The following is a 7,140-nucleotide window of genomic DNA, read 5'->3' on the forward strand; positions in this document are numbered from 1 at the left end:
GTCCCTCTAATGTCGGACTGCGCAGAGCTGCGTCCCACCGCTCTTCAGTGTTTTCCTTGTCGCTGCGTAACGCGGAGCAACGCCAGAGCATATGAGTGAGATCTATTGTTTCGTGGCATGTTTTGCATGTTGTAGGAGTAGAGAACTCGGATAATCTTGGTAATTAACAGCGGGTTCGGTAGGTTCTTGTTTGTAAGAGCCTTAGCGTAATGGCCTGTGCTCTATTTAGTTTACTGTGCGGAGGGGGGAAGACCCTGCGTCCCAGGTAAAAGTGCTTTGTTAGCTCGTTGTAAGAGTACCTCACTCCAACGGGACTGCGATGCTCACCCAAGAAATCGGAACTCCTGTTATACAGACCTAAGAGAAGAGGCCGCAAACCCAGGGGCTGGATTCCTCCAGAGGAGAACGAGATCACGCTCTATACCAACAGCGGAAGCGTCATCCCAAGGGTTAATTCTATCCGGGTCCTGGGCTTGGTGATAGAATCCAACGGCTCCAATAATCAAACAATACAACGTATCGCTAAGAAAGTGGACAACGCAGTCAGGCTCATTAAAAGAGTGACGAACCGCCGACAAGGGCTTGGAGAACACAAAGTCGTAAGACTAGTTCACGCCTTTGTGCTATGTCACTTCGCCTACGCAGCAGCCATGCACGAGTGGCAGAGATCCGAAAGAGACAAACTAAATGTATTGTTAAGGAAGGTAATCAAGGTAGCTCTTGGGCTACCTGTCTACACCGAAACTGATAGGCTCATGCAGCTCGGGATGCACAATACAGTGGAAGAAATAGCAGAGGCACAGGAAAGAGCCCATTTCATTAGACTCTCCACCACGCGATCAGGGCGGCACATCCTCACACGGATTGGTATACCAATAACAGCAATAGAGAACAACCATAAAGAAATTCCCAACGATTTGAGGGAGAATATAACAGTTCTGCCTGTTCCAAGGAATGTTCACCCCATTCATAATGTGAGCAGAAGGCAAGCCAGAGCCAAAACCCTGCTAGAAAAAGCTAAAAATTAGGCTGAAGAATGCTCGTTTGTCGACGCGGCTTTCATGTCCAATAAACGAGCCTTCACAGTAGTACTTGTGAACGGCGAAGGTGAACTCGTCAACTCGGCTTCCACCTACACCACAGAATCAGAAATTGCTGAGCAAGTAGCCATCGCACTGGCGCTTTTAGATCCAAATAGATCGAGGATCCACAGCGATTCTAGGGCAGCCGTATGAGCATTTGCCAAAGGAGTTGTTCATTTGGATGCCCCTCAACAAAAAGAAAGCCCGTATTCCTGCGCGATGAGTTGAAATAGCACTTTGTGCACTGCGTGCCCAAATATTCATTCGCATTTCTCATTCAGTTCTCCGTGAAATGTAGGACAGTTTGTAGGTTTACTGAGGAAAGCTACGTGGCTGACAGCGCTTTAGCGCTACGGAGACGTTTAACACGCACACGCTTGTTTTTATTCCAGTAACAGTAACTTGCACGACAGTATTGGAACAAAGGTTCGGTTATTTCACGGGACCAAAGTACGCTTTTTCATACGAATAATGTCCGCTGCCTTCTGCCAATCTAAACAACGCAACACAAACGCTAAAGATAATGTAAAAAAAAAGATGTGGCTTCGCGTGAAATTACTACAACATAAATGTAAACTACGCCGTTTGGATTAATTTTGACCATCAGCGCTCTTTAACGCGCACCTTAATCTAAGTACACGGGTGTTTTTGTGTAAATTTTGCCACAAGTTAAAATTGCGCAAGGGAACTCAGTTTTGCGATTTCCATGTCATTTCACTTTCTGTTCATTTTAGGGGACAATTTAAGTACCGAGGTGTCAGACGTGACTTAACAGAAATATTTCTCTCTAGTGAAACCAGGACCGTACACAACTAAAGCTCGTCGCGTAACGTATAAACAACACCTAACCACAACGCTCAAGTATATGCGTGCCTTTTTTTTTACCACCGCGCCGCTAAAAGGCTATATTCACATGAGATTTAATACTTCTCATCTTTAGGGCAACGCCAAGTGCACTTTGCAATGCGCTGAACCACAGAGCGGCACCTACACTGATATGACTCTCGTGAACGGAGGGTACGACGACCGCACACAGCACTCTCGATAAGTGCACTCTCTGATCTTATTCAGTACATATACAGCTGATCAAGGCCAAACGCTTCTTTACACCGTGTTAGGCATAGGTACGAGCGGTTAAAGTTGCACTAACGCAACAAAACAAACCGCCTTTTGAGGATCTGCATGACGTACGCGCACATGCAAACACAACGGGGCTAGCAGACGACGCACGGAGCAATCCACACTAGACGCGGTTCAGCCAGAAGCCGCTAGGTGGCGACTCCGCTCGGTCTCGCGGGCAATACATGCGAGTTCGGCGCGTCCGGCGCGAAATGCAGCAGGATCTATTCGGAGCCGAGCGACGCCCGAGCGCGCCAGCAGCCGTCGGCCGTGTCGGCGGTCAGCCGACGCTGGACTATAGGGGGCTGTTTTTTGCTGAAGTAACGTCGCCGTGACGCGCGCACGCGCGCGTCGACGTTACGCTATATATCAGAGCATTTAGATGTATGGTATCCTCGTGATGCAGCGGCCACTGTCGCTGAACGTTTAAAGAAGTCCATTGTGTTAAGTCCGAGCATGGTTGCAGAAAGCGATAGGAAGAAACGTGTCGTAGGCACACCGTACATTCACTGCGTATCTCACAGGCTAAAGAAAGTAGGAAGTAGATACGGCTTTAATGTTGTTTTCACGGCTGCCACTAAGCTAGGTAAGATTTGTGCCGCTGTGCAGAGGAAGAATGAGGGAGTAAAAGACAAGAAGCGGACTGATATTTGTTTCGAATAACACACCAACAAATTCACTGATTGCCGTACAGGTGTGGTGTATAAGGTCCCTTTCAGCTGCGGCCGCTTGTACGTAGGACAGACGGGCCGATGCATTACCAGAGATGGTTAGAACATAAGAGATCGCTAACAGGAGGCTCACCTTCTAATCTATCTTTACATTGTCGAGATTGTAAGTGCACGCCAAAATTCGATGAATGCGCAGTGTTGTACGGGCACAGAAATGAAGAAACGCGCCTGATGATTGAAGCATGACATATGGAGAATAGTGGTAGCGCATAACATGAGCCAGCCGTCGATTAACTTGCATAAAGATGAAATCAAATGCCTTAACAGTTATCTTCCACGTAGACCGCCACCATTATACAGGATAATATACCATGATGATTCTACACGCGGCCTCGGCGATTAGCCCCTGCCGCGGTGTTGTAAGGCGCTCGGCCGGAGCTAACAAGGCCTATCCAAATAGGTCGCGAAGCTTCGGGCGAAAAGCGGTTCAGATCCTATTGTCAGCGACATCAGCATGGGGAGTTATGGGAGTAGCGATTGAAGCGCGACTAGGTGTGGTGGGAACAAACACTAATAACAAAAAACCTAATTTCATTCAACAACGAAATAATATTTATATTTTATGACCGAGATTTATTTCAGAATAACATTTATTTAGATCCAGTGTACAAAGAATTCATGAAAATGTATATGCATTATCAAAAATCTTCTTATTAGCGCCCTCTAAAGAATGACACATGCCATTGCTCTGCGATGCAGTCCTTGTAGTGTTCGGAAAGGCGCGCGTAAAGTTCGTCTGCTACGAAACGCCCCCTCACGTGTTTAGGTGTTGTGCACATGCATTAGTTTTTGCTAATTATTTTGGTGGGAACTTTATTTTTGCTGCGTGTGGAGTTGCGAGGTGCGTTGTAACGCGGGTGAGCACGTTTAGTACCGTGCCCGACGGGCACGGTGTCGTACGGGACGATGCGGCCAACGGTTGGCACGGAGCGCTTGCCTCTGTACCCACGGAAACGATGTGCTGTACAAGGATGCAACAGCAACTCCCGTACGCCTGGCATTTCACTTCACCGTTTCCCTCTCATTCCCACAAGGTGAGGCAAAAGTATAGTACTGTTAATAAGTGCACGTAGAGTTGTGCAAGGGAAAGTCATGGTGCTTTGAAAAAAAAGGGGGGGGGGGTCTAAAGCTTGACGTTGTGTTACAGTTATCGCTTGATTCCACCTCAGGTTTGGCTCGGAGCAAGTGGTGTCAAATACTCTAGGACTTCTCAAGCTATCACAATAGCGCAAGTACTGTGCGTCACTCGGATCGCTTCAAACGGTTCGCTTTAATCGTCTATCTCAGTGCCATAGATCACTATCGCATTAAAATGCTTGTTGTGATTGTTGCTTCCGGCCCTTGGATGCGCAAGCAATATTTCCATCGCAGTGCTGTGCCGTGCTTTTCTGTGCTGCGTTGCTGCTACATCTTTCCTGCTATGTGCTTTTACTTACTGCCATCGATCGCTTTCTGTTGCAGTGATCTATATTTTTTTCTTTTTACTTATCTATCGCGACACAATTGCCAAAACAATGCTACCATGAAATTGCAGGCGTGAATCCTGGGTGAGGTTCTGCAGAAAACCCGTGTCTGCATGATAAGACGCCGGGACAGCTGCGGCTCAGAGTGGTGTGCTCGCTGCACTTTCGTGAATCGGCATTCCTGCGGCCCGGTTTTCTTTGTCAAGACGCAGTACCTACGGTATTTCCTGTCATCGGTAAGTAGAACTATGAGCCGTATTTCTCGCTACAATTTGCATGCATGCACAATTATTCACACAAAAGATAGTGTGTTTATAGGTAATATATAGAAGAGTTAATAGATCGAGAGAATTGATAGAAACAACTGCTTTAGCATTAAGAATTCATTCTCAGGAAAAAAATTAATAAGCGCATACTGCATCTTTCTAGCAGGCGCCGGAGCTAACCATGACAACACGTGTGGTGACCGTGGCCAGCATCGTGTCCAGGCTTCAAAGACTGAAGGTGACATTTGTAGCTTTTCACCAAAGATACACGTTGCATAAATCTTTCGTATCGTGTCTGCAGAGTCGGGTTCGCCAGGCCACGTGAACTCGTACCTCCCAGAAAACGCCTTGTCCACGGGCTGCCAAGCGAATGAGACGGCCGCGCGGAAAGTATCCAGTTAGCAGGTAACCTTGCTTTTTGAAGCGAAAACAGCTTATAAAGATTGAAAACATGACTACTATCCTGCAATAAGCCACCCCCCCCCCTTCCCAATAAAGAAACTGCAGGGTGGTGCGCAACGGAGGGTCATTGCGACCACACCTACGCCCGTCCATCACATGGATGCGTAGCACCTTCCCAAGAAGTCCCAGGTAACTTCTGGCCCGATGTAATCTCTGGGGTGCTCTCATCACTCCTTCCTTAGTTTTCTTTTCTTCCTCGTTCGACCGGCTAAATTGTACCATATTATCTGCCTCATTCGCAGAACACCGGGACAACGTTCTCGTGGAAAACACCGTTCCTGCACAAGAGGCCAGAGTGAACGCGGCTCCACAGGTTCCGTCGGTTCTCGAGCCGACATTCATCCGACTTCCTGAAGGCAGCGCCTCCGAGACGGAATTATCGGGAGCAGAAGGTAACCTTGCCTCTCGGAGCTTAAGCAACGTATATAGAGCGGAAACACCACTGTTCTCAGACAATAAGTTCAAGCTCAATAAACTGCAGGGTGCAGCGCAACAAGGGATCATTGCGACCACACGTACGCCCGTCCATCACATGGATGCCTGGCACCTCCCCAAGAAGTCCTAGGTAACTACTGACCCGATGTAATCTCTGCGGTGCTCTCGTCACTTCTTCCTTTAATTTTCTTTTCTTCCTCGTTCGACATGCTAAATTGCACTATATCTACCTCATACGCAGAACACCGGGACAACGTGCTGGTGGACAACGCAGTTCCTGTACAAGAAGCCAGAGCTAACGAGGCTCGACAGGCCGCATTACCACAGGCTCCGTCGGCTGCACAGACTCCAACAATCAACTCTGTGACTGGCGTAGCTGCTGAAGTTTTAAGCCAAGGTGAGCATTAGTGAGTCATTTTGAACGTCAACATGCCATCTTCTTTCACAAACATGTGAGGCAAGAGTAAAAGCCATAACAACGGTAAAAAATTTCGCCCCAGTACAAAAGTTTGTTCTGAAAATCATTGCATCACTCATTGGAATACAAAACCCCTCATGATGCGATGTCCTGCCATTGGCTATATCTCTAGAGCTCCCAAAAATTATCCTTGCAATATGGTGAAATATCGCGACTAAAAAGTGGTCTTTCAGAAAAATAACTGTTCTTGCAAAGATTTCATGTCACACCAAACATACAATAACAGAAAAGGAATTTCTGTGACTTTGTGACTATATGTGCGCATATCGACGTGCACGCCACAAATAGTCTATCGACGAAGTCTATGATTCTATACAATGTTAGGTGTTTGTGTATCTACAAATATTCATTTTACTTAACCTCACTGCACTGGGCACAATCTCCTACAACATGAAATGTAGACCGGGCAGGTCTGCCTATTCGCGCAGAATCACTCGTCAAGCGGCCACTTCGATCCTGAAATACGCTGAAACGTTCCCTTCTATGTCAGTCAACAATGTGAAAGCCAGCAGGTGGACGGTAATTCATATGCCTTAATTTTGCACAAATAAACATCCGGAAAATCATTTCTCCATCCTTGTGTAACCGTATATGTTCTAGAGGTATTGTTTGTCTAAGGTATAAGGTAATAAGAGAGTACACTGCATTGCCACCGAATGATCCTTCTATCATAGAGCACTTGTTCATAACGGCATGTGCGCAATCACCGATCCTTTTCATTTTGCAAAGCTTCTGTAAAATATTATGAAGTGTTTACATTTACAGCTCAGAAAGATGTCACGAAGAGTGGTCATTATCATATGATTTCCTTAACGACTCCTATTATGCGTCGAACATCTACAAAGCGTACTCCTTAAAAAACCCGCATCTCTCACAGTGCCCTGCACGAGTCACCGCGACGTGCGGAGGAAAACCAAGGAGCTGAAGGCGAAGCTGCGGAAACAGCGGGACTTAAACCGGAGGCTGCAAGCAAGGTTGCAGAGGCAGCGTCAAGCCCTAACCCTTGGGGAAGTCGTCCGAAGCGTCCGCTCACACGTGTCTCCAGCTGTTGCAGCACTCGTGGAGGCTCAGCTGAGGATGAACAACGTGAGCCGCTTTGGTCGC

General features: G+C 47.2%; 2 long non-coding RNA genes across 2 annotated transcripts; both read left to right on the plus strand.

Annotated features, from left to right (window-relative positions):
* Positions 1-4,518: 4,518 nt before the first annotated feature.
* On the plus strand, positions 4,519-5,052 carry LOC119384880 (uncharacterized). Its single transcript, XR_005181962.2, has 3 exons — positions 4,519-4,631; positions 4,825-4,899; positions 4,963-5,052. It is a non-coding gene; the product is annotated as an uncharacterized LOC119384880 (long non-coding RNA).
* A 308-nt stretch (positions 5,053-5,360) lies between these two features.
* Positions 5,361-5,909, plus strand: LOC119384882 (uncharacterized). Its single transcript, XR_005181963.1, has 3 exons — positions 5,361-5,515; positions 5,605-5,688; positions 5,800-5,909. It is a non-coding gene; the product is annotated as an uncharacterized LOC119384882 (long non-coding RNA).
* The last annotated feature ends 1,231 nt before the right edge of the window (positions 5,910-7,140 follow it).

The sequence above is a fragment of the Rhipicephalus sanguineus genome, chromosome 3, assembly GCF_013339695.2.
Source record: "Rhipicephalus sanguineus isolate Rsan-2018 chromosome 3, BIME_Rsan_1.4, whole genome shotgun sequence".
NCBI classification, from domain to species: Eukaryota; Metazoa; Arthropoda; class Arachnida; order Ixodida; family Ixodidae; genus Rhipicephalus; species Rhipicephalus sanguineus.